This window comes from Oratosquilla oratoria, chromosome 35 (genome assembly GCF_046742065.1).
Source record: "Oratosquilla oratoria isolate Oo_2021 chromosome 35, ASM4674206v1, whole genome shotgun sequence".
Lineage (NCBI taxonomy): Eukaryota > Metazoa > Arthropoda > Malacostraca > Stomatopoda > Squillidae > Oratosquilla > Oratosquilla oratoria.
Window position 1 is genome coordinate 37,625,300 of NC_134811.1, and position 8,358 is coordinate 37,633,657.

Below are 8,358 nucleotides of genomic sequence, written 5' to 3' on the forward strand. Positions count from 1 at the left end.
TGTGTGTGTGTGTGCGTGCGTACGTGTGTGTGCATGTGTGTGTTTTTATGTATGTATGTATGTATGTATGTATGAATGTATGTATGTATGTATGTATGTATGTATGTATGTATGTATGTATGTATGTATGTATGTATGTATGTATGTATGTATGTATGTATGTATGTATGTATGTATGTATGTATGTATGTATGTATGTATGTATGTATGTATGTATGTATGTATGTATGTATGTATGTATGTATGTATGTATGTATTACAAAGGATTACAAAGGCGGAGCATGCCGACAGGAGACCTTTTGGTCCATATCTAGGTCGGATGCGAAAAAAATTATAATAATAATAAAATAAAAAATAAAAAATATAATAATGTAAATAACAAATAAAATACATAAATAAATGCATAGGTATAGTTAAATAATAAACAAACCGGTAAATAGTAAATGATAATAAATTGACATATAACTAATAATAAATGAAAATCAGACAGACAAATGATAATGAAAAAATAAAAGATGATATAAAATAAATTATAATCATTACAGCATCTTGATTAGGTGTTTATCTAAATGATTCTTAAAGCTTCGAACTGAACTACATTGCACTACCTGTGTAGGAAGTTTATTCCATTCATTAACTACGCGGTTGGCAAAGTTGTTTCTACCTACTTCCAAATTGAATCTATTTCCGGACAGTTTGAGACCATTGTTTCTTGTCTGATTCTCATTCAATGTGAAAATTTTGTCACTTTTGATGTTGTCAATTCCCTTTAGAATCTTAAAGACTTGTATCAAGTCACCTCTGAGTCTACGTTTTTTTTAGGGAAAAAATATTCATATGTTTTAGTCGATTTTCGTATGATTTATTTTTGATATTTTGGAATCAGTTTTTTGGCTCGCCGTTGTACTTTTTCCAGTCTGTCAATGTCTTTACGGAAACAGCATATTTCAAATGTGGACGAACTAACAATTTATATAGCTTGTTAATGAGTGATGGATTTTTGAAATCAAAAGATCGCGCAATCAGTCCTAGAATCTTATTTGCTTTCTCAGAGGCTGAAATACACTGCTTGGATGATTTGAGATCGTTACTGATAATTACTGCGAGATCTTTTTCACTATCCACTTTTGTTAACGAATTTCCAAATAACTTGTAATCGTACCTACTGTTATTTTTACCTATTTTACCTTGCATTTACTTGTGTTAAATTTCGTTAGCCACTTTTCAGACCATTGCTGTAATCTATCTAAATCTACTTGAATATCTAATTGGTTTGAGTGATCATTTGCCACTCCGCACAGTTTTGTATCATCAGCAAATTTGTTTGTATGTATGTATGTATGTATGTATGTATGTATGTATGTATGTATGTATGTATGTATGTATGTATGTATGTATGTATGTATGTATGTATGTATGTATGTATGTATGTATGTATGTATGTATGTATGTATGTATGTATGAATGTATGTATGTATGTATGTATGTATGTATGCATGTAATAATAGTATATAAAATAATGATAAAAGGTTTATTTAAATAGCAGTAATGCACTGACATTAATACAATTGAAAAGATGATTAAATATATCAAAGCTTAGAGTATATACACGGTACAAGTTTACATTGAGTTGATTATGTGCACAATGGATGGGATGGCACTGCTTTTGTAGCGGTCAGTCCTTGGCGCTTTGATCCGTACGAGCCTATTTCTATGCCTGATGGCGTGGCGAGGTGGTGGAGCGTCGGGAGGGAGGAAGGGACGGTGTCTAGGGTGGGAAAGTAGGCTTTCCCCAAATTTCTTTAGGGCCTCACCGTGCCTCTGGGACACCCTAGATAGGGTAAGGGTGGTAAGAGCTTGGTCGTAACCTCTGTGCTCTACGCCCAGGATGATCCTGCACGCTCTCTTTTGTACCCTCTCCAACTTTTGTCTCTGTGTGAGGGTGAGTGAGCTGGACCAGGCTGGTGAGGCATACATGAGGGTGGGGGATACGAAGGTTTTGTAGACCCCCTGTAGCTCTGATGTAGGTGTTCCTAATGACTTTAACCTGCTCAGCATGTATAGTTTGTAAGACGCTGTCCTGACTATGTTGGTGACATGTTGGTTCCAATTTAACTGATCATCGAGTGTGATCCCAAAATCTTTGTGAACTGGACCAGTTGGAGGGGGTAGGGGCCCAATGAAAGTTTTGGAGGGGCCACCGCATATGTGGAGATACAAAAGTGCATCACCACAGTCTTGATGGTGTTAATTGTGACGTTGTTGTCTTCTGTCCACGTCATGAGCTTGTTGAGGTTGTTTTGTAGTGGTGCATAATCAGACCGCCTGGTGTTGATGGTGATGCCTACGGTGCTGTCATCCACATATTTTCATCTGTGAGGAGTATCCATAAGGGCCTCATTGATAAGGATGAGGAAGCACAGGGGACCCATCTTGGTACCCTGGGGGACCCCACAGGTCAGGGGAAGGAGGGGGGAAGTTGACCCCTGGTACCTGACCGCCTGCTGTCGTCCGGTGAGGAAGTCTGCCAGCCATGCTATTAGGTGGGGCTGGATCCCCAGTTGGATGGCTTTGTAGAGAACAACAGTGTGGTCAACAAGGTCAAAGGCCTTTCTAAAGTCTACAAAGGTAACAGCTAGAGACGTTTTACGCTTGTCTAGGTTGCTGTGGAGGAATTTGAGTAAGTCAATGAGACAGTGAGTGGTGGAGGAGGATTTCGTGCTGTCAAATTGTTGGGCATCTATTGAATCTTTGATGTTGCTGTAAAGTGAATTAAAAACCAAGTCTTCACATATAAGGCTTGGGTTAGGGGTGATGGCGATGAGCCTGAGGTCACTTAGTGATTGTGGGGTGAGGGTTTTGGGAATGGGAGTGACATATGAGATTTTCCATTCGCTGGGGCAGGTGTTTTGGCTTAAAGAAGCATTAATTATCGAGGAAAGTGGGAGGATAAGCTCAGGGGTAAGTTCCTTGTAAATTTTAATAGGAAGGTCAGAGGGGGTGGTGGATCTGTTATGCTTAAGTTTACCTAACTTAGTGGCTACGTCAGCAACTTGAACATGATTGGGAGGTGAGGGGGAAGGGAGGTAGGCAGGTAGGCGGGAAGGGTCGAAAGGTGGTAAAGTCTGACAGATAGAGGCGAAGTGAGAATTGATCTCCTGGGCTACTAGGTCGGGTTACAGGTTCGAGGTGCAAGGGAAGTGGGGGGTCCTGTTACCTTGCAGGCCACAGAAAGTCCTGACCTTACTGAACCACTGACTGTTTTTTTGTTGTTTGAGGTGTTGCAATTTGTTTGGGTAGTAAGATGAATTGGCGGTACTTATCTCTCTGATGACCCTATTCCTCAGGAACCTGAACTGGGCTCTGTCGGAGTAAAATCCCTTGTTGCGTTGTTTGATGAGACGTTTGATATGTGGTGTCATCCAAGGGGCGTCAAAGGGGTGTACAGAGAAATCCTTTCCAGGAAAGAAGTGGTGAAAGACTTCAATTGTGGTGGTGGAGTAATTTCTCCACTTGATCTCTACGTCTTCAACGTTCAGAACCTCCAGCCAGGGGTATTCCACTATCCACCTGCCAAATTCCCTCATGGCAGAATCAGGCCTGGGGCGGTACTGTCTGGTGATCTTGATCCTGTGTATGGCTGCACTAGGGGCTGGGGACGAATGGATGGCGATGTGCGTGCTCTTACCGATAGGGGGGGAGAGGTCTGGGGGGAGAGTACAGCTGAGCCATGTCAGTCATAATTAGGTCAAGGGTTGTCTGATCGTGGTTTGGGAAAGGTCACTACCTGCGTGAGATTCAACTGATGTAAAATATCACTTATGTCCAGGCGGTTAAAGTCCCCACACACAACTAATTTGGTAGCAGGAAACCTTAAGCGGAGGGAGTAAGCAGTTTCAATGATGTGATCGTTGAGGAGGAGGGCAGTGTTGGTGCGAGGAGGATGGTATATCACGCACAAAATGATAGAAGCGTTGTGGCGGGGATGGATGCGGGGGGTGAGTTTGACCCACAAAGCCTCGAATCCCTCTGGTATGTCAACTCTGAGGTATGAGGGGTTGAGGTCAGCTCGACAAAACAATGCTACACCACCACCTCTACTGTTTACTCTGAGATGGTGAAAAAGTACAAAAAAAAATTATATTACACACTTCGGGAATTATCTGCCACGCTTCTGTAATTGACATCACGTGACAGCCTGTGGAGCGCACTCTTTTAATCACTTCTTCCATTTTGTTGGTTAATGAAATAACATTAGATAGTATGAGGGAGGGTAGGCTGTATCAAACGCTTGGAACTTCACTGAGATTTCGTTGTCTTGTCTCAACTTTTCCTTTTTTGGTAGCACTTCTTTGGTTTGTAATCACAGGCACTATTCGTGTAATTTTCTAACCATCGCGTCGGCCACGATTGCGAAAAAGTTTCATGTTTTCTAGGCTCCGAATCACTGATCGTGGTGGATAACCGCACCCTCGTTTCCACGTATACATTTCACTAGGTGTGTATAGATATTAGTGTGAGAAATTTTGCAAAGTTGGTCCGCACCTTATTTCTATACCGCAAACTTTGAAATAGGGTTATGGGTCAACAAGCTGACATTGGCAGCTACTTACCGCCTAGTCGGAGCTACGGTAGGACACGGACACGTCCGTATTCCACCAGTGTCAACTGTCAACTGTATGTATGCATGTATGTGTGAGTGTGTGTGTGCGTGTATGTGTTTGTGTGTATGTGTGTGTGTGTGTGTGTGTGTGTGTGTGTGTGTGTGTGTGTGTGTGTGTGTGTGTGTGTGTGTGTGTGTGTGTGTGTGTGTGTGTGTGTGTGTGTATATGTGTATTCACCTTGGTCTTTTGAACACGTGCTGGACTCGTGATCGACAGCTACCCCCCCCCCCCGGAAGAGAGCTCAGATCATGTATGACCGATCTGTGGGTATTGCTGTGACCTTACACGTACACACACACCCAGCTCCCCGTCCACGAAAGTTAGAGTAACGACTCGAAGCGCAGCAATACTGAAATTATTTCAGCCAAGGCAGAAATTATTTTGAAAGAAATTTACATAGAAGGAGTGGATAAATGTGTACCAAGACAAACACAGGAAAAGGTGTATATTAAGTGCTGGTTTAACAGGTGTAGTGAGGCGAAAGAAGAGATAAACCTTGGGGAAAAAATATCAGGAAAGTGGCAAATATATATCAATCTAAGGAATAAATATGTAAGACTACGCAGGGAGGAAAAAAGAAACTATGAAAAAGACATAATTGAAAAAAGTAAAGACCAACCAAAATTATTCTATAGATATGTAAAGATTAAACTAAAAAACAAACAGGAAATAGTAAAATTAAGCCAAGGGAATATAGAATACACAGAAGATATAGAAATGGCTGAAGTCATGAACAAACAGTTTAAGTCTATGTTCACTAGAGAAAATATACGGCCTGGGGAGGAAAGAAGTGAAGTGAGATCCCGGCCCATGAGATAAATAATTGTAAGAAGAAAAAAAAAAAAATGAACCAAATAATAAAACTTGTTGTCAGGAAATCTCACGGACCGGATGGAATTAGAAACTGGATACTACTAGAATGTAAAGATGTACAAATAGACAAAGTATCTGCTCACTCAAAGAAGGAAAAATACCGGAAGACTGGAAAAATGCCAATATTGTACCAATATATAAAAGTATAAACAAGGAAGACTCAAGAAATGAGGGACCGGTCTTCCTTAAAAGTACAACAGCCAACATTTGTGAAAAATTAATTAAAAATAGATGAACAAAACATCTGGAGGAAATCAATGTACTAAACATGAGGCATTTCAGATTTAGACAGGGAAGGTCATGAGCCACAAATTTGATCTATTTCCATTCAAGAAACGGAACGTGAGTCGCTACAAAGAGATCTAAACAGGGTTTGGGAATGGAGTCAGATGTGGGAAGTGAATCTCAACATAAAGAAATTATAATGAAATTTGGAGAAAAAAATACAGGACTATATAAAATCGGTACAAAGTAGGTAAAGAAAGTGAGTTCTGAAAAAGACATGGGAGTAATTACTACAAAAGACATGACTCCGGATAAACAGATAAATAAAATTGTGATAGAAACATACAACTTGCTAGGATCAATAAAGGTGGCTTTACCTACTTGGACGAAGAAATTGTGAAGAAAATACTAGTCACACTGATAAGGCCAAGACTGGAGTATGAAGCGACACTATAGACACCCAGTAATAAAAAGAATATAAAGAAGGTTGGAAGAATACAAAGAGCAATTATGAAGATGGTCCCAACACTTTCAAAACTGTCATATGAAGAGAGGTTGTCAAAGCTGGAATGGCCGACTCTGGGACAAAAAAGAGAAAGAGGTGACCTATTGATCATCTATAGAATCATGAGAGGCATGGAAGTCCTTGATAGAGAAGACTTACTAAAATGGTATAAGAGAAATATAAGAGGACATGAAAAAAAGGACAGTTATAGAAGGGACCTGAAAAAGAACAGCTGGAACAAATTCAACAAAACAGTAGTGTGTGTAAAACCAAACATGGATTTAAGAGCAAACTAGATACTGCGAGATATAAAGACGGGACACCACGAGCATAGCTCCCCTTCCTGTAAGATACAACTAGGTAAATACACACACACACACACACACACACACACACACACACACACACACACACACACACACACACACACACACACACACACACACACACACACACACACACACACACACACACACACACACACACACACACACACACACACACACACACACACGCACACGCACATTCACGCACATACACACTTGCGTGCGCACGTGAAGTAACAAATCTACTTAATTCCACCCACATAGTTAAAGCAATCCAGGTAAAAGATAGATAACATGGGCTGTGTATATATGAACCTAATCTATATTTTCTTAGGTTTCACAAAAACCTAATTGGACGCGACATATAAATGGAAGAGTGTGGGACAATCTACTGTACTGTATATGTACTCTTAGGAAGAAAGAAAAAATAAACCAGAAAATGGCAAGCAGGGTGGAAAAAAGTGACAACTGTAATAATATTTATTTTAGTACTTGTATAATTTGAGTCACTTCTGTATATTAAAAGATACACCTGAAATACTTGGTATATGATTTTTTTTTAGAAATATTGATAGACTACATATAAAGATAGTAGGTTTGATGTCATTAGATATTTTTCAGTCAGATAATATAGAAAACAAAATTAGGATATCAAAAGTGAAACTTGATATCATTATGTGCTTTTCACTTTATAGTGTTCGTCCTTTCCTTGTTAGTTAAAAATATTTCTTGAGAGTTTTTATTCATTTATATTTCGTTTCCTTTATCGATTATATGATTTCCATTTCAACTGACCCATCTTTAAGATTTATAGCATCTCGTTTAAATTCTAGTTTGTCTTATACTCTTTTGATTTATTTTTATTGTCATATTAACCCTTTAACGTTTTTTTCAGTATCAATTACAATCTTTTTATATTATAAATTTTCTACATCTGTTTCCAGATCTCTGATGTATTTGCCTTCAACCAACCTTCTGTCTGCCCATACCGGACTAACTTATGAGCTACATTTTGCTCTTTAGGTTTCCATAATCCTTTCTCCCATCCTTCTGACGTCTTGATAAAGCAAATTAGTTGCTCAGATCTCCCCTATATCCGATTTCTCTTTTTGTTCCCTGTCTTCTTTGTCATTTGTATTTCTACAAGTGGAAGGAAAAAGGAGCACGGAAGGGAAGGGAAGGCAGAGAGCGGAAGAAATGAATTGAATCTACTCTATGGAACTTATTCTGTTTTTGTTTTGTTTTTCACTCAGAGTATTCTATTCTTTTGCCAATCAATTAAAGGATCAGATCGTAGCAAATGGATCTAGATTAAGTATATTATGTTCATGAATTCTTTTCCAATTTTGCATAGCTTTTACCCTGCTTGTATATTTCTATGTACAATAAGCAAGTTAATACCACAAAATATGTATAGATTTTGTCCTGATAATCTCCCTGTTGTTTTTGTTAGTAAAGTGAGGAATGTTCTTGCAGCCCGACCAGAGTCTTGATCAATTGATACTTCACTTAGGAAAATAAAATAAATGTGTTTCCTATTAAAAAGTCGTAACAATGTTAAGGTTACTCTTTTAATTCTATGATATTGATTAAATTTTTCATTCTGGCTGAGGTCAGATGGTTATACTCAGAAGGAATTAAGCAGTACAAAGACCTATAAAGAGCAGTAGTGGGTTGAAAGTGGTTATTATGTCAGCAGAGGTGTTCTATTCCATAGATTTGGACCTCTCCTGCTCATATCAAGGCCACCCTGCCTCGCTAACAA